The sequence below is a fragment of the Alosa pseudoharengus genome, unplaced genomic scaffold, assembly GCF_046254945.1.
Source record: "Alosa pseudoharengus isolate Yale_2024_CS ecotype anadromous, Long Island Sound unplaced genomic scaffold, YU_APseudo_1.1 YU_APseudo_1.1_scf_5, whole genome shotgun sequence".
Taxonomy (NCBI): domain Eukaryota; kingdom Metazoa; phylum Chordata; class Actinopteri; order Clupeiformes; family Clupeidae; genus Alosa; species Alosa pseudoharengus.
The window spans coordinates 30,787,212-30,809,675 of NW_027468837.1; the positions used below are offsets into that span (position 1 = coordinate 30,787,212).

General features: G+C 41.4%; 1 long non-coding RNA gene across 2 annotated transcripts; it reads right to left on the bottom strand.

Annotated features, from left to right (window-relative positions):
* Positions 1–7,024: 7,024 nt before the first annotated feature.
* Positions 7,025–8,122, bottom strand: LOC143103987 (uncharacterized). Of its 2 annotated transcripts, XR_012982971.1 has the most exons (4): positions 8,019–8,122; positions 7,887–7,940; positions 7,732–7,793; positions 7,025–7,536 (listed from the first exon to the last, which is right to left on the bottom strand). It is a non-coding gene; the product is annotated as an uncharacterized LOC143103987 (long non-coding RNA). The 2 variants fall into 2 exon arrangements; XR_012982970.1 differs by having other exon boundaries at positions 7,025–7,793.
* Positions 8,123–22,464: the final 14,342 nt, after the last annotated feature.

Sequence of the window (22,464 nt, forward strand, 5' to 3'; positions counted from 1 at the left end):
ATCTAACAATAATGCGCTTTTCCTTTAATCTGTTGAGCTGCAGCAGTCTGTTAAGGCACCACCATCACCCCCATCACCAGCACCAGCAACACCCCCCCACCCACCCCCATGAGGCAAGGACGCTGGGCACCAGCAGCAGCATCACTACCAGCAGCAGCATCACCACTACCAGCCTTTAATGCAGATTTCAATCTCCAGGTATATATGTACAATTGTATCAAGCTGTCAAAATTGCTGTAGTTTTGCTTCATTCCTTAAAAACACAGAAAATACTTAAAAAGAGAAGGATGAATGATTTAAAGTGCAACCATTGTGTTTAAAGACATTTGTACATACATATCTAACAACGATGCGCTTTTCCCTTAGTCAGAGAATGTGCAGCAGTTTGTTGAGGCACCACCAGCAACAGTAGCAGTACAAGCTGCAGCTGTGTCAGTGGCAGGAGCAGCACCAACAGCGGCACAAACACCATCAGCACCACAAACACACAATGCAATAACAATAAAGGCATTCATTAATTTACTCATTAGTCATTTTAGTTTGTATTACTACATTCATTATTATTGTTGTAATCTCACATGTACTATGGCTACCATAATTAAAATTAGATAGATACATAGATAATGTGTCTTAATAGGCCTACAGTGAAAATACATTATATGTAGCCAACTGTTCCAGCAAGGAGGAAGATGGGGTATGGATATTGGGCATGCATATACACTCCTAGGCCTATTCTCCTACACTCCCCCTGTAGCCTAGTAGCCAGCATTACATTTAAATCTCTCACTTTGGTCAATGGGACACTGACTGGATCTGCTCCTTGTTATTTCAATTCAATGATCAAGATGTACTTCCCCAACCGCCATGCATGTCTTCTGATTACCATTTGTGCTGTCGACTAGGCCTACTCATGAACGCTAAATTCAAGACTTCCTCAGTGGTTCCATGTGGGTGCAATAAGTTGCACAGTGCTCTCTGTTCCTGTGATAGTTTACAGTGTTTTTAAAAGGTGTCTAAAGGCACATTTGTTCAACATGCAAGGATACAAGAATACAAGGATACAAGGAAGTTTATTGTCACATGCATATAGTTACTGGAAGTAAGAAATGCAGTGAAATTATGTCTGGTGTCAGCCTATTTGTGTATGTGGGGAGAGGGCAGTGTGCAATATGTGTGTTGGAGAAGCTTCATGAGACAATGTGCTGTGTGTTGGGGGGGGGGGGGGGCAGTGTGCTGTAAGTATGTTGGGGATGTGTGTTGGAGAAGCTTCCTGATTAAATAATGTGCTGTGTATGTAGGGGAGAGGGGGGGGGCAGTGTACTGCAAGTATGGTGAAGGGACTTACTATTGCAAGCAGAGTATGTATGATGTATGTGAATGATAACAGTGAAGATGTGTGTGTGCACTTAGTCCATTAAGCAGTAAAGCACTATAACTTGTTATTATATCATTGATTGAATGGGCATTTGTTTATTAGCCTATTGCTATTGTCCTAATTACAGTCTGACCAACATCTTCATTTGTTACTATTCTATTTATGTTGCTTTGAACAGCAAAGATTAGGATAACGAGCCTCCTTATTCTTCAGCCAAGCAGGTAGGCCTACGGGGCGTTGCCTAGCAACAAGGGTCAGAAGTACACGTTTTTCGATATTTTGTGGAATTATACTTATTTTCATTGAATGCCAATGTCGTGAGTCATGTACCAACTTGCTTTAACTATTTGTATACATATTATACCCAGCAAAAGTCGTCTGTGCCAGTGTTTTGCATCCTAACAATATTTTGTTTATGTTTTAATACAAAACCGTTTTAATGAACTACAAATTCGGCGCCATTGTTATAAAGCAGAGTTGAAATGAACGCTACACGTCATGGGGCATGTAGTCTAATTACAGAAATAGCTATAATTTCAAAATTACAAAAATATTTTTATACATAACATGAGAAACATGCTTGAATTATTAAGATGTATCACCTGCTTGACTATAAAGTCAAAAGCTTGCAACATTTGTAATATTTAAAAATAAATGTAATTTTCCCATTTTTGCACATGAGGTACACAAATGACAGAAACATTATTTATAACACATATCTTAAGTAATAAGCATACCAAATTTCAGACAAATCTGACCAGTGGTTCCACAATTCTGACAACTCAAAATATTACATTTTTACACCTTTGAGGGGCGCTACTGAGGTAACCGGGGTACCTGGGGCATTACAAATTCTTGGAGATGCTTCCTTGCATCCGGATGAACAACATATGCTATTTTATTTCACCCTTGCATATATCAGATAAAAGCACAATATAGATGTTATGAGGTGCTTGGTGTGATCCATGAACTTTTGTGCATCCAAAACTGTCAGAAAATGCAGCCGAATGGCTGTGTAGATGGTACTTTGCAGGGCTGTCGCGTAGGTCAAAACTGACCAGCAGGGTGATGTCATGCAAATCATGTTTATTTCATATCAAAACACTTGCATATATCAGATAAAAGCACAATATAGATGTTATGAGGTGCTTGGTGTGATCCATGAACTTTTGTGCATCCAAAACTGTCAGAAAATGCAGCCGAATGGCTGTGTGGATGGTACTTTGAAGGGCTGTCGCGTAGGTCAAAACTGACCAGCAGGGTGATGTCATGCAAATCATGTTTATTTCATATCAAAACACTTGCATATATCAGATAAAAGCACAATATAGATGTTATGAGGTGCTTGGTTTGATCCATGAACTTCTGTGCATCCAAAACTGTCAGAAAATGCAGCCGAATGGCTGTGTGGATGGTACTTTGCAGGGCTGTCGCGTAGGTCAAAACTGACCAGCAGGGTGATGTCATGCAAATCATGTTTATTTCATATTAAAACACTTGCGTATATCAGATAAAAGCACAATATAGATGTTATGAGGTGCTTGGTGTGATCCATGAACTTTTGTGCATCCAAATATATATATATGAGCAAATTGTGACAATAGAATTCTAACTATTGGTAGTGCAGCTGCTGGTGGTGGTGCTACTGCTGCTTATTATTATATTTCTTTTACAGCATATAATAGATATTTTTGTGTAAAGTCAAAGAAAAGATGGCAGGTGGGAAAAATACACTTTATTATACACTAAGAAGGCAACACAGAACATTAATTACAGTGAATTTGTCAGTTTTATTTGGTAAGGCACAACCACTTCTTGGGAACTATGTATGTACTTCTCTCTGTACCTTCTTTGTCAAGGGGTATAGGTGTTTGTACTGGTCTGAGCGATGGTGTCATAACTTTGACTTTTTACTATAAAAAAAAAAATCTTGTATGAGCTCTATCTTCATATTGTGATGACTACCATATCTTGCTTTAACATAATCAATAATGATATTATAGCAACTATTTAGTGTGCTAAATTTTTGTGTTTGTTTTGTCAGCCACTGTTTGATCTCTTGATTACTACCACTACGCCTCCCACTACGAAGAGCTGTGACAATTGATGAATCAATTGATCATAAATTAACAATGAAATTAATCATTAGTTGCAGCCCAGCTTTGATCGACCAGCCGGTGCTTTGATCCACCAGAGAAAATCACCTGCTGAAGCGCTAAGGCGTGGGCCAGATGTGATGTTAATTTGTTGATATGGATAAATGTCATAATCATGAAACAACTGAGCATAATTGCTGTGATGGTTTGTGCTGGTGGTGCCGCTCCTGCTGGTGTTGGTGGTGCCGCTCCGGCTGCTCCTGCTGCTGCTCCTGTTGCCGCTGCTGCTCCTGCCGCTGGTGCTGTCGCTCCTGATGCTGGTGCTGTCGCTCCTGATGCTGGTGCTGGTGCTGCCGCTCCTGATGCTGCTGCCGCTGGTGCTGCCGCTCCTGATGCTGCTGCTGGGGTGGGGTGAGAGGGGTGGGAGGTGAGAGGCGCTGTGCCCCAGCGTCCTTACCTCATAGGGAAGGGGGGTGAGAGCCGCTCCTGATGATGCCGCTGGTGCTGCCGCTCCTGATGCTGCTGATGCTGCTGCTGGTGCTGCTGCTGGGGTGGGGTGAGAGGGGTGGGGGGTGAAGTTGAGCCCATTCATCTTGCCCAGTTAGACCTTCCCCATACCTCTTCAGGGCCTCCCTGAGGTGTGGGGACTTGATCAGAATTCGATCACTATGACTATTGGAATGAAAAGCAAAATTGATGACATTTATTTTGTATAATTATATTTGTATAATATAATCTTGACATATGTCATACTATGATTGATGTTCATTTGTAAATACATATCAGAAAAGTTGAAGGATTGCATACATATACAATGTTAAAAAATACTTATCTTCCTTCTTTCCCTTGGTCTTTCCCTTGGTCCTGAGTGGGCGGTGTAGCCTGGGGCTGCTTGGCAAACCGGCGATGATAACCAAGTGTGGTGCCATCCATCACCACAGCCCTGCAAGGAGCACATACCTGTTGTACTAGTATAACTACTACTACTACTACTACTACTACTACTACTACTAATAGCAATAGTGATGATGATGGGGATGGTAATCCAACCTTGGGTGCTAGAGGGATGGGACCAAGACCAACGGCACTGCCTTGAGGCTCCTGACAACTGCTCCAAAGGTGGGATCTCTGAGACACTCACAAAAAAACTGTGAAGGAAAAACTTTTAAAAAGTTGACCACTCCCACTTCAGAGGTGGAGTTGTGGGTGGTAGCATGGAGCTACGAGGCTGAAATTCAAGTCAGACCTTCAGCACATGACCCACATGGAGCGTGAAAAGTTTCATTTCTCTAGCTGTAACGCAAAGCATTGTGCTAGCAAAAATTACTTTTTTGGCGATTTAACATTTAGCCATTTTTACATTTTTAGCCAAAAAACTCACTTATGTTGGTCCGATAAGTATGAAATCAGATTATGTTGAACAACGGGACATCACAAACAAGCCAGGCTCAGTTTGGAGTCGGTGGATTATTCCCGGAAGGAGATAAACGGTTCGAAACGTACAAGGTTTACCTCTTCTGGCGCGGTAACGCTAGGTGCTAGAGGGATGGGACCAAGAGGCACGGCACAGCCTTGAGGCCCCTGACAACTGTTCCAAAGGTGGGATCTCTGACACACCCACAAAAAAAACTGTGAAGGAAAAACATTAAAAAAAGTTGACCACTCCCACTTCAGAGGTGGAGTTTTGGGTGGTAGCATGGAGCTACGAGGCTGAAATTCAAGTCAGACCTTCTGCACATGACCCACATGGAGTGTGCAAAGTTTCATCCCTCTAGCTGAAACGCAAAGCATTGTGTCTGCAAAAAAATCGGGGTGTGTGTGTATGTGTGGTGTGAGAGGCACTGTACCCCAACGTCCTTACCTGGTGCTTAATAAAACCATATGCCAGGATGAGATCACGGTTCAGAGTGACGCATTATTTTGAACGCGGGTACTTTTTAGGGTATTGTAGAAGAATAGATCCATGTAGGTGGCCTAAATGATATATTTTTGAAATGCTTGCAGTGTGCAGGTGTGATTTAAGCTATAATAAGCTATATTCCACCCTTCTGTGTGCTTAATAAAACCATGTGCCAGGATGAGATCACGGTTCAGAGTGACGCATTATTTTGAACGCGGGTACTTTTTAGGGTATTGTAGAAGGATAGATCTATGTAAGTGGCCTAAATTATATATTTTTGGAATGCTTGCAGTGTGCAGGTGTGATTTAAGCTATAATAAGCTATATTCCACCCTTCTGTGTGCTTAAACATGTTAAAAGATAAAAATGCTTGTTTTTTTATTCCATCACATTGTCTTACAACCTTTTGGCATGTGGCAGTGTCCGTTTCAGTCAGAACAAACATTATTGGTCAAGAGAAAAGCAACATTAAATCAATATTTGCCAGGGGTATGAATCATTTTGTTCTAACTGTATCTGCACAATGAAGGTGTAACAGTGTGTAAATATTAAAATACTACAATACAAAAAATATATATAACCAACTGTCAACACTGCAGTTTTGGAAGAATATGTGCAGTTCAAATGCAGGAAAATACAGTACTTTATACAAGGAAAAAAATTCATTGCCCTACGTAGTAATGCAATATTTACTGAAATGTTAGTGTACTGCATTCTACTTCAGAAAAATGGCAGTAGGCCTAGTCGTTTTTGTCTTTTGAATGCAGATATTTTTTTGTACAGGAAAACCCAAAATATTTAAACAAATACGCTAGCAATATGACTGATGTAATGCCAAACATGACACATAACTGTAAAAGCCAAACATAACACATAATTGTAAAAGGTTTAGCTGGAATTGTAGCACACAGGGCACTACTTTTGACAATTAAACCATAACGTGAACAATAATGTAAGCTAATTAGGATAGGCTACCACATATTGTTGTTGATAGCCTACTTAAACTTACTTGCAGGCTAATTTCGCTTTCAATTGGGTTGAAATTGCACAAAAATCGGCTTATCTAGGCTTTGAACTCATGAATAAAGGGTATTAATCAATATGAGTGTGACCACGGGAGTCAGATGACAAGTCAGTCTTGACTCTAGGGTGCTCGACTACGCCACTTGGGGCCTTTCACACCAAGATGTACTTTAGCTAGACCTCCAACACCTTGATTTAGACAAGAGGGCTCTCGCACACAGATAAGCAAGTAATGACAGAGACGTGGTATTTCAATGAAAAAATAAACAATATTTATTCACAAGCAATTCAGTAAAAAGTCAGTCAATACATATTAGGCCCAATAGGTGTGTGCAATACATATTAGGCCCAATAGGCCAGCAAGAGGAAGGTAGTGGCTGCCACCAGGAATATTACATGTAATCACGTAGGGTTAATTTGATCAGCTGTTCGGGAGAGGTTACCTGTCCTGGAAGAGGAGTGAGACCGACACACCACCCGTGCTGCTGATTCTGTTGCCTATTCACAGACACACACACACACACACACACACACACACACACTCGCATAGGCACAGGTACTACAAAGAGTGATCACTGCAAATAGTGAGGTGCACGTTACCACTACAGATACTGTGTGAAGTATGCGAAGAGGAGGACTCAGATCCAGCGACCTGCCCCGCGGAACAGCTGCAACACTCTGTTTCTCTGGAGGGGAGAAGGGAAGATATGGTTGCTATTGGCAATAACTGGCTGGGTCAAGAAAGCTAGATGTTAGCATTACCACCGTAACACATAACCACAGCAAAATACTGGGGCAGCCAATACCACACCTGTTGCCGACACACCACGACGAAGGGCAGATAAATGAACACAGCCACGCCTATGTTTAGGCCAAATCAATCGGACAAACAAAACAAAATAAAGAAAACAAAATGAGGCAAGAGCTACAATTACTTAAATCTACCGGAGGCAAAGCAGCAGTGGCAATCTTTCTGAAGGGGTAAACAAACACAGTTAAAATCCATTGTTTATGGTAAATACAGCCTAAACCAATATCAAGCAATACAAATACAATACAACAGGGTTTCCTTTTACCTCTAGGAATACACCACTCAACATGAATGGAAATGGGACCCCCTGGTATCTCTCCAGTACGCAAACCTACATAAAAATCACACACAAGCATAGCCCACATACAACATAATAAAAGGTTATTGGCTCATTAAATCACAAGGACTTACAGCGAAACATGACACATTATAGTAGATCCAGTTACTGTAAACATGCATATAAACATCCATACACATGCACACACATTACATGGCAAACCTTACTGAGCTATACAGCCAATGTTACCTTAACGCATCTCCCAATAGACAGTGCAACCTGCGCGTACACGGCGTCTTTTCAGTCAAGACCTACGTTAAAAACATTGCTGTGAATGTGCGTGAAGGCATTTACAAAAGGACCATACAGTTCAATCATCTACGGTGTAGAGTGCTTGTAAATACCTTCGGTAGATCAACAAAACACTACCCGGAAGCGTCTGGTACACAGCCAAATACCTGTTGTCAAACAGTTGCACTTTAAACACAGCTGGCTAAAGAACATGTTTGCAGTGAAAAAGGAGCGTTGGCACATACCTTTCATAGGTGACAGCACAGCGAACACAGTGTAGGGAGGACGTACGGAGCCTAGGGATCACTTACTAGCCCACCTCCGGTGCCGGTCTTATAGAAAGTGCCATTGACGCTGTACATAGCCACCTGCAAGCTAACTGGAGGGCGTGACCAATAGGAGAGGAGCTACGGTGAGAACAGGAGGACAAACTTGGTACAGCAGTTAGTCTGCCGGTTACATGAGCATATTTTAATCGGAAAAAAAACCCTCGAACTATTATTTTATGTGGTGGACGACAAAGTTGAATTTCCCTACCTTTCTCCACATGCGGCGTGCGGCGTGTTTACGTTTCTGCTCAATAACACGTTTCTGTAACGTTATTGATCTTGTTTCGTTGTTGTTTGTCCCGAACAAACATAGCCTAAACATGATTAAAGACAATAAATTACACAACAGCGGCATAAAGACCTTGTCTCGTTACACCATGGGTCTCCAACACGTTGCTCTCAACCTATTGCCGCCCTCTTTGGAGCTTGCCAGAGGCTGAAGCACTAGGCTACTACATTTAAACACAATTATTGCCGCGAGGCATTCCAGCCTACGAATTTAATAAAAAGTAAACCATGCATAATTTTAAAAAAAAGCTAAATTTAGGCTACTTCGCTATGCAATAAGGTTTCCATTAGATCACAGCGCACGTTCAATGAATGAAGGAAAGTCCTTGTCTCGCAATAAACAGCTGGAAATTCCAACACTTTTTCCACTACACGAAACTTTACAGTGATCATCAAATACCCTCTAGATTTAAATGCCCATCAGTCTCAACATTTAACTATATAATAAAAGTCAAAAAGTAAATTAAATCCCATACCAAAACCGAAAATCGTCTGCCTTTGATAGCCTGGTATGCCGCTCCAAACAAAACGCATGTCTCACAATAACGTACAATGTAAGAAATAAAGGTCTGCCTCGAATAAGTCTACCTCAAATAAATACCTGTGCTTTGCAGCCTAAGTAAAAAACCAGACCCTGGACATAATTTAGGATTTACGGAAAGTATGCAATCATACGATGTTGGACGCCTGGCGATGCTCTGGCCATCTACTGTGCCTCTGACACCGCTGCCTCATTTGGATGGTAACTCCACAGGTGAGCGCGAAGATTGGATGTCGTGGATGCGTAAGTAAACTGTTTTTTGCTGAGTCCGCAGACAACATTCTCTTTAACCGTTACTTTACCATCTGCAGGGTACAACTCAAAGTAAAGACACCACATTTTAGATGAGTTGGGGACGAGTTGCGTAATTGTCCGCTCAAGCTGACCGTTCTGTGCGTTATCTTCAATACTATCTTCAATAATATTGAATATCTTCAATATTATTTTCAAAACAGGGTGGCTATTGAGGGCTCTGGCTCCAGTCATTATTGTGGCTACTGGCTATTATTGGCTTGATTTGGTCATGGGCCAACGCTAGAATACGTTTAGAGCACCCGCTATGAGATGGCAAACAATAAAATAAAAAACAAACTAATCATAGACTGTAAAAATGCGCTACACTTGGCACTAAAAACCGAATAGTTTATTTATAGTTCGACTACGGATATTTCACGTCAAGTTCGAATGCATATTTGCAGCAGGACAGCAAGCAGACCGCTCCTAGTTAGAGGCGCTGTGTTATCCAATGAAATTAAGTTGTGCTTCAGGGCGACTCCACTCGGACTCATGCGCGTTCCCGAGCAACTTTTTCTTCTTCTTGTTATGAGGCCATAGATATATACACTAGATGTCGCCTTCTGCTTCTCAGCATGCGTCAACACCGCCGCCATCTTTGTACAGGGATCTGAATCGCGAAACTAGTTCTCCTGTATTGTCAGCGTTACCTATTTAGCGACGTTTGGCCATCCCCAGCGATAGAAAACCTTTTTAGCGATTAGCGACAAATTTGGGAACTTCTCACAATGATGGCAGATCGGCTTCTTTGTTGTTGAAACGTAAGGAAATCACCTTTCTCATGGCTTTGTCATTTATGAATTCAGCTACATCTCGTTTGCCCATGGCACTGACCCATGATTATAAAAGTAACGACTGGCGTAGCCTATGTAGTAGCAGAGGTAAATGTTCTACAGATCTACAGCAACTTCTGGTGAGATTACAACTTACATGAGTAAACGAGACGAGGGGTATGTGGCCTCAACCAGAGCCTGTCTACGAAGAGCCTGTTTACTTTCATTGTATCGAACCTGGTTGCAGTTTACTCATTGTTCCTCTAGGGGCCGCCGCTAGCTAGTGCAGAATGAATGGGAGTCTATGGGGCTAGACGGGTAAAATGTATCTTTATTATCGTCTTAAGCTTAGTTTTCTGTAGACTCCACCATAAATACATGCCTGTCAGTTGGAACAACCCAAAAAATTAGATAATTGCTTGAGATTTTGACGATTTATGGTGATTTTATTTTCGCTAGATCTTTGCCCAGATTGACGCTAATGCATTATAGAGGAGTGGATCACTGAAGCAAGATGGCGTCTCGATTGACGCATTCGTTCCAATGAACAGCAGTAGTCAAGGCGACATCTAGTGTATATATCTATGTTATGAGGCAAGGACTTTATGTGCATTATCGCCACCCTCTTACTGGAGGATGACACTCTTTTTACAGAATATCCAATAAAAATCGACGTTGGTCCATGCGTCATTTCCAGCTTTGTAACTGGCGCATGGTCAGAGTCGACTGGCGCTGGATCCGAACCCCAGTGTTCAAGATGGCGTTGACTGTGAATTGGCCGGATTTACTAGCCTAGCCTCCACCATTCATTTGTATGGAGGGCGGGACTTAGTCACTCTCTCCAGTTATATATAATACCTCCATGGCTACAGCGGACTTAAGCTGCCACCTTGTGGCGAAAAGTTGCAATAGCCTACATTTCACGCAGCTCTGTGAACGGGAGGCGCGAGTGCCACTTCTAAATGGGACCCACGCTAATTCATTCCGCAAACTGCTGACTCACGAAATGTATTTTAGCAGGTTACAAAACTGATTTCGTGATTCTCTTATGCATTTCGTCCACGTAATAAAATTATCGTGACACATAATTCATTCCGTAAACTGCTGACTCACAAAATGAATCGTAGCAGGTCACAGAGCTGATTTCGTGATTCTGTTATGCATTTCGTCCACGTAATTAAATTATCCTGACACATAATTCATTTCGTAAACTGCTGACTCACGAAATGTATTGTAGCAGGTCACAAAACTGATTTCGTGATTCTTTTATGCATTTCGTCCACGTAATGAAATTATCCTGACACATAAGTCATTTCGTAAACTGCTGACTCACGAAATGTATTGTACGTGATTCTATTATGCATTTCGTCCACAGAATGAAAGCATATGTCACTGAATGCATTTCCTAAGTTGTTAAGTTACTATTGCGTGAACGGAATGCCTTCTGTAACACAACACAATACTTCTGTGGACGAAATTGAAATAGGATGCACAGAATGATGCGTGTAGGTGCATTCCGTATTTACGTTGACAGAATTACTTTTGACCAAACATTTCGTCTACGACAGTGAATACTGCATTCAGCATTATGTCCACGAAAGGAAAAGGCCACCAGTCAATTTCGTCCACGAAATGATGTGCTCTCTTCAGTGTTTCGTGGACACAATGCAAACCAATTTGTGCATTCCGTGGACAAAAGGCGTTATGATGTAACATGGTTTCGTAATGAATATATGTATTTCGTCACACGAAAGTCATTCTGTCCACGAAATAAGGCATGTTACATTTGGCGCCCCATAAGAACCAGGCTTGGAATTTCACCATTTTAGGGGCAAGGCCTTCAGTTGGGCATATTTGGTGGGGGGCACAAAGGCCACATGTCAGGGCACAAAGGCCAAAAGTTAATACTATACAGTAGTAGGCTATAAAAATGATCAAAGTTGTATTTAGCCTATTCACAGCAGTAGTCTTGCATCACTGTATGAAACATTACAAAAACATGAAACATGACCCACATGGAGTGTGCAAAGTTTCATCCCCCAAGCACTAGGCTACTACATTTAAACACAATTATTGCCGCGAGGCATTCCAGCCTACGAATTTAATAAAAAGTAAACCATGCATAATTTTTAAAAAAAGCTAAATTTAGGCTACTTCGCTATGCAATAAGGTTTCCATTAGATCACAGCGCACGTTCAATGAATGAAGGAAAGTCCTTAATTGTCTCGCAATAAACAGCTGGAAATTCCAACACTTTTTCCACTACACGAAACTTTACAGTGATCATCAAATACCCTCTAGATTTAAATGCCCATCAGTCTCAACATTTAACTATATAATAAAAGTCAAAAAGTAAATTAAATCCCATACCAAAACCGAAAATCGTCTGCGTTTGATAGCCTGGTATGCCGCTCCAAACAAAACGCATGTCTCACAATAACGTACAATGTAAGAAATAAAGGTCTGCCTCGAATAAGTCTACCTCAAATAAATACCTGTGCTTTGCAGCCTAAGTAAAAAACCAGACCCTGGACATAATTTAGGATTTACGGAAAGTATGCAATCATACGATGTTGGACGCCTGGCGATGCTCTGGCCATCTACTGTGCCTCTGACACCGCTGCCTCATTTGGATGGTAACTCCACAGGTGAGCGCGAAGATTGGATGTCGTGGATGCGTAAGTAAACTGTTTTTTGCTGAGTCCGCAGACAATTCTCTTTAACTGTTACTTTACCATCTGCAGGGTACAACTCAAAGTAAAGACACCACATTTTAGATGAGTTGGGGACGAGTTGCGTAATTGTCCGCTCAAGCTGACCGTTCTGTGCGTTATCTTCAATACTATCTTCAATAATATTGAATATCTTCAATATTATTTTCAAAACAGGGTGGCTATTGAGGGCTCTGGCTCCAGTCATTATTGTGGCTACTGGCTATTATTGGCTTGATTTGGTCATGGGCCAACGCTAGAATACGTTTAGAGCACCCGCTATGAGATGGCAAACAATAAAATAAAAAACAAACTAATCATAGACTGTAAAAATGCGCTACACTTGGCACTAAAAACCGAATAGTTTATTTATAGTTCGACTACGGATATTTCACGTCAAGTTCGAATGCATATTTGCAGCAGGACAGCAAGCAGACCGCTCCTAGTTAGAGGCGCTGTGTTATCCAATGAAATTAAGTTGTGCTTCAGGGCGACTCCACTCGGACTCATGCGCGTTCCCGAGCAACTTTTTCTTCTTCTTGTTATGAGGCCATAGATATATACACTAGATGTCGCCTTCTGCTTCTCAGCATGCGTCAACACCGCCGCCATCTTTGTACAGGGATCTGAATCGCGAAACTAGTTCTCCTGTATTGTCAGCGTTACCTATTTAGCGACGTTTGGCCATCCCCAGCGATAGAAAACCTTTTTAGCGATTAGCGACAAATTTGGGAACTTCTCACAATGATGGCAGATCGGCTTCTTTGTTGTTGAAACGTAAGGAAATCACCTTTCTCATGGCTTTGTCATTTATGAATTCAGCTACATCTCGTTTGCCCATGGCACTGACCCATGATTATAAAAGTAACGACTGGCGTAGCCTATGTAGTAGCAGAGGTAAATGTTCTACAGATCTACAGCAACTTCTGGTGAGATTACAACTTACATGAGTAAACGAGACGAGGGGTATGTGGCCTCAACCAGAGCCTGTCTACGAAGAGCCTGTTTACTTTCATTGTATCGAACCTGGTTGCAGTTTACTCATTGTTCCTCTAGGGGCCGCCGCTAGCTAGTGCAGAATGAATGGGAGTCTATGGGGCTAGACGGGTAAAATGTATCTTTATTATCGTCTTAAGCTTAGTTTTCTGTAGACTCCACCATAAATACATGCCTGTCAGTTGGAACAACCCAAAAAATTAGATAATTGCTTGAGATTTTGACGATTTATGGTGATTTTATTTTCGCTAGATCTTTGCCCAGATTGACGCTAATGCATTATAGAGGAGTGGATCACTGAAGCAAGATGGCGTCTCGATTGACGCATTCGTTCCAATGAACAGCAGTAGTCAAGGCGACATCTAGTGTATATATCTATGTTATGAGGCAAGGACTTTATGTGCATTATCGCCACCCTCTTACTGGAGGATGACACTCTTTTTACAGAATATCCAATAAAAATCGACGTTGGTCCATGCGTCATTTCCAGCTTTGTAACTGGCGCATGGTCAGAGTCGACTGGCGCTGGATCCGAACCCCAGTGTTCAAGATGGCGTTGACTGTGAATTGGCCGGATTTACTAGCCTAGCCTCCACCATTCATTTGTATGGAGGGCGGGACTTAGTCACTCTCTCCAGTTATATATAATACCTCCATGGCTACAGCGGACTTAAGCTGCCACCTTGTGGCGAAAAGTTGCAATAGCCTACATTTCACGCAGCTCTGTGAACGGGAGGCGCGAGTGCCACTTCTAAATGGGACCCACGCTAATTCATTCCGCAAACTGCTGACTCACGAAATGTATTTTAGCAGGTTACAAAACTGATTTCGTGATTCTCTTATGCATTTCGTCCACGTAATAAAATTATCGTGACACATAATTCATTCCGTAAACTGCTGACTCACAAAATGAATCGTAGCAGGTCACAGAGCTGATTTCGTGATTCTGTTATGCATTTCGTCCACGTAATTAAATTATCCTGACACATAATTCATTTCGTAAACTGCTGACTCACGAAATGTATTGTAGCAGGTCACAAAACTGATTTCGTGATTCTTTTATGCATTTCGTCCACGTAATGAAATTATCCTGACACATAAGTCATTTCGTAAACTGCTGACTCACGAAATGTATTGTACGTGATTCTATTATGCATTTCGTCCACAGAATGAAAGCATATGTCACTGAATGCATTTCCTAAGTTGTTAAGTTACTATTGCGTGAACGGAATGCCTTCTGTAACACAACACAATACTTCTGTGGACGAAATTGAAATAGGATGCACAGAATGATGCGTGTAGGTGCATTCCGTATTTACGTTGACAGAATTACTTTTGACCAAACATTTCGTCTACGACAGTGAATACTGCATTCAGCATTATGTCCACGAAAGGAAAAGGCCACCAGTCAATTTCGTCCACGAAATGATGTGCTCTCTTCAGTGTTTCGTGGACACAATGCAAACCAATTTGTGCATTCCGTGGACAAAAGGCGTTATGATGTAACATGGTTTCGTAATGAATATATGTATTTCGTCACACGAAAGTCATTCTGTCCACGAAATAAGGCATGTTACATTTGGCGCCCCATAAGAACCAGGCTTGGAATTTCACCATTTTAGGGGCAAGGCCTTCAGTTGGGCATATTTGGTGGGGGGCACAAAGGCCACATGTCAGGGCACAAAGGCCAAAAGTTAATACTATACAGTAGTAGGCTATAAAAATGATCAAAGTTGTATTTAGCCTATTCACAGCAGTAGTCTTGCATCACTGTATGAAACATTACAAAAACATGAAACATGACCCACATGGAGTGTGCAAAGTTTCATCCCCCAAGCACTAGGCTACTACATTTAAACACAATTATTGCCGCGAGGCATTCCAGCCTACGAATTTAATAAAAAGTAAACCATGCATAATTTTTAAAAAAAGCTAAATTTAGGCTACTTCGCTATGCAATAAGGTTTCCATTAGATCACAGCGCACGTTCAATGAATGAAGGAAAGTCCTTAATTGTCTCGCAATAAACAGCTGGAAATTCCAACACTTTTTCCACTACACGAAACTTTACAGTGATCATCAAATACCCTCTAGATTTAAATGCCCATCAGTCTCAACATTTAACTATATAATAAAAGTCAAAAAGTAAATTAAATCCCATACCAAAACCGAAAATCGTCTGCGTTTGATAGCCTGGTATGCCGCTCCAAACAAAACGCATGTCTCACAATAACGTACAATGTAAGAAATAAAGGTCTGCCTCGAATAAGTCTACCTCAAATAAATACCTGTGCTTTGCAGCCTAAGTAAAAAACCAGACCCTGGACATAATTTAGGATTTACGGAAAGTATGCAATCATACGATGTTGGACGCCTGGCGATGCTCTGGCCATCTACTGTGCCTCTGACACCGCTGCCTCATTTGGATGGTAACTCCACAGGTGAGCGCGAAGATTGGATGTCGTGGATGCGTAAGTAAACTGTTTTTTGCTGAGTCCGCAGACAATTCTCTTTAACTGTTACTTTACCATCTGCAGGGTACAACTCAAAGTAAAGACACCACATTTTAGATGAGTTGGGGACGAGTTGCGTAATTGTCCGCTCAAGCTGACCGTTCTGTGCGTTATCTTCAATACTATCTTCAATAATATTGAATATCTTCAATATTATTTTCAAAACAGGGTGGCTATTGAGGGCTCTGGCTCCAGTCATTATTGTGGCTACTGGCTATTATTGGCTTGATTTGGTCATGGGCCAACGCTAGAATACGTTTAGAGCACCCGCTATGAGATGGCAAACAATAAAATAAAAAACAAACTAATCATAGACTGTAAAAATGCGCTACACTTGGCACTAAAAACCGAATAGTTTATTTATAGTTCGACTACGGATATTTCACGTCAAGTTCGAATGCATATTTGCAGCAGGACAGCAAGCAGACCGCTCCTAGTTAGAGGCGCTGTGTTATCCAATGAAATTAAGTTGTGCTTCAGGGCGACTCCACTCGGACTCATGCGCGTTCCCGAGCAACTTTTTCTTCTTCTTGTTATGAGGCCATAGATATATACACTAGATGTCGCCTTCTGCTTCTCAGCATGCGTCAACACCGCCGCCATCTTTGTACAGGGATCTGAATCGCGAAACTAGTTCTCCTGTATTGTCAGCGTTACCTATTTAGCGACGTTTGGCCATCCCCAGCGATAGAAAACCTTTTTAGCGATTAGCGACAAATTTGGGAACTTCTCACAATGATGGCAGATCGGCTTCTTTGTTGTTGAAACGTAAGGAAATCACCTTTCTCATGGCTTTGTCATTTATGAATTCAGCTACATCTCGTTTGCCCATGGCACTGACCCATGATTATAAAAGTAACGACTGGCGTAGCCTATGTAGTAGCAGAGGTAAATGTTCTACAGATCTACAGCAACTTCTGGTGAGATTACAACTTACATGAGTAAACGAGACGAGGGGTATGTGGCCTCAACCAGAGCCTGTCTACGAAGAGCCTGTTTACTTTCATTGTATCGAACCTGGTTGCAGTTTACTCATTGTTCCTCTAGGGGCCGCCGCTAGCTAGTGCAGAATGAATGGGAGTCTATGGGGCTAGACGGGTAAAATGTATCTTTATTATCGTCTTAAGCTTAGTTTTCTGTAGACTCCACCATAAATACATGCCTGTCAGTTGGAACAACCCAAAAAATTAGATAATTGCTTGAGATTTTGACGATTTATGGTGATTTTATTTTCGCTAGATCTTTGCCCAGATTGACGCTAATGCATTATAGAGGAGTGGATCACTGAAGCAAGATGGCGTCTCGATTGACGCATTCGTTCCAATGAACAGCAGTAGTCAAGGCGACATCTAGTGTATATACAGAGAATGTCTAATAAGGGGAGAACTGCCACTCTCGGAAAACTTCCGGTTTCTAAACTGTTCTGAACTGGTTGCAGTTCCTTCTGTGGTTCCACATGAGGGCGCTCGTCCACGAGTGCAGAATGCATGGAGGTCTATGGAGCTGTACCCCTCAAAATCCACTTTTCTCGGGATATAATTTTTTTACAAGTAATTTGAATATTGTTTTCGAAAGGGGAGGCAAACAAAATACACTTGGTTGAGTATTATATTTTTTAACGTCACTTAATTGTTCTAAAAAGCCTTTCAAACGTGTCAATGACGTCATTCATTAGCACAATGCTAGCGTGTTATGGGCAACAACGACCCAACCTGTAAGAAATCAAAAGGACATAAGTACTCGTTCATTCAACTTTTGACCTATAACCCATGTTGAAGTTATACAAACTACAATCAAATCTGAGATTTGTCAACGACAATCAGGTGAAAGAGGCAAATTTAGCCGTCTAGCTCCATTGACTCCCATTCATTCTGCACTCATGGCGATCGCCCCCAGTGGAACTCTGGTGGAACTGCAACCAAAATTCGGTACAATGGGACTTAATACGGAGTGGCAAGGCACTCCGTAGACGGGCTCTGGTATATATCTATGTTATGAGGCAAGGACTTTATGTGCATTATCGCCACCCTCTTACTGGAGGATGACACTCTTTTTACAGAATATCCAATAAAAATCGACGTTGGTCCATGCGTCATTTCCAGCTTTGTAACTGGCGCATGGTCAGAGTCGACTGGCGCTGGATCCGAACCCCAGTGTTCAAGATGGCGTTGACTGTGAATTGGCCGGATTTACTAGCCTAGCCTCCACCATTCATTTGTATGGAGGGCGGGACTTAGTCACTCTCTCCAGTTATATATAATACCTCCATGGCTACAGCGGACTTAAGCTGCCACCTTGTGGCGAAAAGTTGCAATAGCCTACATTTCACGCAGCTCTGTGAACGGGAGGCGCGAGTGCCACTTCTAAATGGGACCCACGCTAATTCATTCCGCAAACTGCTGACTCACGAAATGTATTTTAGCAGGTTACAAAACTGATTTCGTGATTCTCTTATGCATTTCGTCCACGTAATAAAATTATCGTGACACATAATTCATTCCGTAAACTGCTGACTCACAAAATGAATCGTAGCAGGTCACAGAGCTGATTTCGTGATTCTGTTATGCATTTCGTCCACGTAATTAAATTATCCTGACACATAATTCATTTCGTAAACTGCTGACTCACGAAATGTATTGTAGCAGGTCACAAAACTGATTTCGTGATTCTTTTATGCATTTCGTCCACGTAATGAAATTATCCTGACACATAAGTCATTTCGTAAACTGCTGACTCACGAAATGTATTGTACGTGATTCTATTATGCATTTCGTCCACAGAATGAAAGCATATGTCACTGAATGCATTTCCTAAGTTGTTAAGTTACTATTGCGTGGACGGAATGCCTTCTGTAACACAACACAATACTTCTGTGGACGAAATTGAAATAGGATGCACAGAATGATGCGTGTAGGTGCATTCCGTATTTACGTTGACAGAATTACTTTTGACCAAACATTTCGTCTACGACAGTGAATACTGCATTCAGCATTATGTCCACGAAAGGAAAAGGCCACCAGTCAATTTCGTCCACGAAATGATGTGCTCTCTTCAGTGTTTCGTGGACACAATGCAAACCAATTTGTGCATTCCGTGGACAAAAGGCGTTATGATGTAACATGGTTTCGTAATGAATATATGTATTTCGTCACACGAAAGTCATTCTGTCCACGAAATAAGGCATGTTACATTTGGCGCCCCATAAGAACCAGGCTTGGAATTTCACCATTTTAGGGGCAAGGCCTTCAGTTGGGCATATTTGGTGGGGGGCACAAAGGCCACATGTCAGGGCACAAAGGCCAAAAGTTAATACTATACAGTAGTAGGCTATAAAAATGATCAAAGTTGTATTTAGCCTATTCACAGCAGTAGTCTTGCATCACTGTATGAAACATTACAAAAACATGAAACATGACATAGGCCTAGACATAAAACTGTAAATCATCTGATCATCTCATATTTACAGCTATCTAGGCTATATTTAACATTTATTTTATATTTGGCCTGTTATAAATCATGTATTGAACAAAACACAGCTCAGAGTCAGCTTTAAGAAACTCAAATAGCCTAGATGCATGCTTAGCATTTTGTGATCATTAAGGCTCCTTTCACAAACTTAGTCAGCTGCCTCTGGTTTTAATATTTACCTATATCTAGGCAATATTTGTCACATGTATTTTGTATTTGGCCTGTTATGAAATCATGTAGAACAATTTAAACACATTTTGAAACCTAAAGACCAAAGTTGGAGACATAAATGTAGACCTGGCTGCAAATTTAAAACCGGAATACTCTGAAATGGCTAACTGTACAGGGGAATGCTTTACACCTCTGTGTTCGGTAAGGTCTGCTGTTTATTCTGATATGGTTTGTCATGTGTTGAACAAAGGGTTCGTAAAGTATTCCACTGAGATGAATGGGTAGGGAGATGGGCGCAGAACCTAGAAGTTATTCAATTTAGGCTAATCATATTATTTACTTTTCTCGCGAACCGTTCACCACAGCAATTAGCGGCAAACATCGTTTAAAAGCTGAGAAAAAGCTCTTTCATGTGATGTGATACATGTGTCTGTGTGATGAGTAGGGGATCGCAAGTATTTCAACTGAGAGGAATAGGTGAATTGGACGCACTTTGCCATGCGCTGTCATTTTCTCCACTGCGTAAGACTGAATTAATTTGCGTTGTGATGCTAAGATTATTTTGACAGGCCATAGGCTAAATGAAAATCGCTATTAGACGGACGCAAAGCAGAATATTGAAAGAAGGGGGCACCAAGGCCACAGTGGCCTGTAAACCTTTGATTTTCAAAGGGGCATCACGGCCGACGCATTCCTACCCTGCTTAGAACATTTAAGTTGTAGGCCTATAGCCAAATGATGAAATAAACGGCTGGTACTTATGTAGTAGCCTAATAACATTTTGTCAATCATCATAAATAACACATTGGAGACATACCGTTGAGTATTTACTAAAATAATTGTCAACATTCATGCCGTTCGTAGCCTTCAATCTCCATACATAACACAGTGGAGACATACGGTCGAATATTTAATTGTTTATTTTTCAACACGCCAGTCAAAACAGCGAAATCGCAAACAGACTATTATTTTGATAAGCTTTGTACTACTTTTCGGCCGCCATTGCCAAAAGCCGGAAGTAAACCGGAAACATAATTTTGCTTATTTAGGCTTAAATAGGCTGCCGTCTCCCAACTGATTTGCGTTTGGACGCCGGATCAGGTCCATTATGCAGATCCGTGCCGGACGTTGTGGTAGGTGTGGCCCAGTTCCGTCCCAGTGTATGTTTGCTATCTGGGGAGTTTGAGCACTGTTGTTGCCTCAGTCAGGCCAAATGTGTCTGTGTGTGCGTTTCCTTTTCTCATGCTATGGTTGGGAGGTGGGAGACTAATTTAATTATGTTTCAAAACACCTTACCACTAAATTGATATGGGATAAAATATTAGACTACGCGTTGTCATGTTTTGATGTTGTATAATGCTAAATTACACAAATTGTTATTTTGTGTTACCACTCATATATGAAACATTTCCAATTGCGTATTGCATTACTTAGATTGTTGCAGATCATTGATAGATTTAGGATGTAGATTTGCACTTTGCAAGGAGTTGCAACAGCCTAATCGACATGGGAGACATTTATTAAAGACAGTGACATGATTATATGCACAGTCATGTTATTGCTATGGGGTGCATCTAGATCTGCTGCTATACCTAAACTTAATGATCATTGGTCATTGCAAACCTACAAATGTTGTCATATTATGCAATCACGCAATAACTCTCATCTGTTCCAAATGAGCAAGGTGTGGCTTCACACATTGCACACACACACAGCAATCTGTTTGTGCCTATGCTGTAGTCAAAACAATACAAAACCGGCTTGATTAGTTTTTTATTAGAACTTGTTTCCTCTTAATGTCACACCTTCAACTGACAAGAAAGATCATTAAAACAGCTCTTGTCGATTACTTGTGCATCATTTTGAAACAGATAAAGAGCAAGTTCAACATATGGTTGCACAAGTAGGCTAAATTCATGTCATGTCATTTACTGTGCCCACAGCACACCATGAGAATATATCATATATAAGCAGGGTGCGATTTGTGTCAAAACCAGAGGGGGGGATGATTTTGAATAAGTTTGTAACCCCCCCCACACCCCACACCCCACCCCCCCAAAAAAATGAACGAACGATTCATAGCCTAGTAATGTCATGGCTAATAATACCCTATATTATTTTTGCCACCTTTGTAACATTTTAGTTTTAGTTTACCGTGGTGTATGACTAAACAGCGAGTGTGCTTGGTATGATGATCAGCTCCTCTAATGCAGGGTAGGACTACGTTTTGTAGAGTTGGATGTCTCGAGACCACTTTTACGTGGTCTCGGTCTTGTCACAGTCTCGACCGTCTTTGGTCTTGGTCTTGTCTTGGTCTCGGATCCCTCGGTCTTGTCTTGGTCTCATTGTCTTGGTCTTGCGGTCTCGGGTCGACATAGTGGTCGGGAGATTTGCAACAAATATGTCCATGATACAAAACATAACATTCCATAATGCAACATTAAATTATTTCGCCTTTCACGCCCTTCAATTGCAACCTTTCAAATGCAACCAATCAATGACATACATGTATTTTGTTGTGATTAAGAAACTGGCGCTCATCCAATCAAAAGACGCAAGTGTAGCCAGCGCGAAACGTTAGGTTTACGTCGTAGCTGTCAGTCTCAG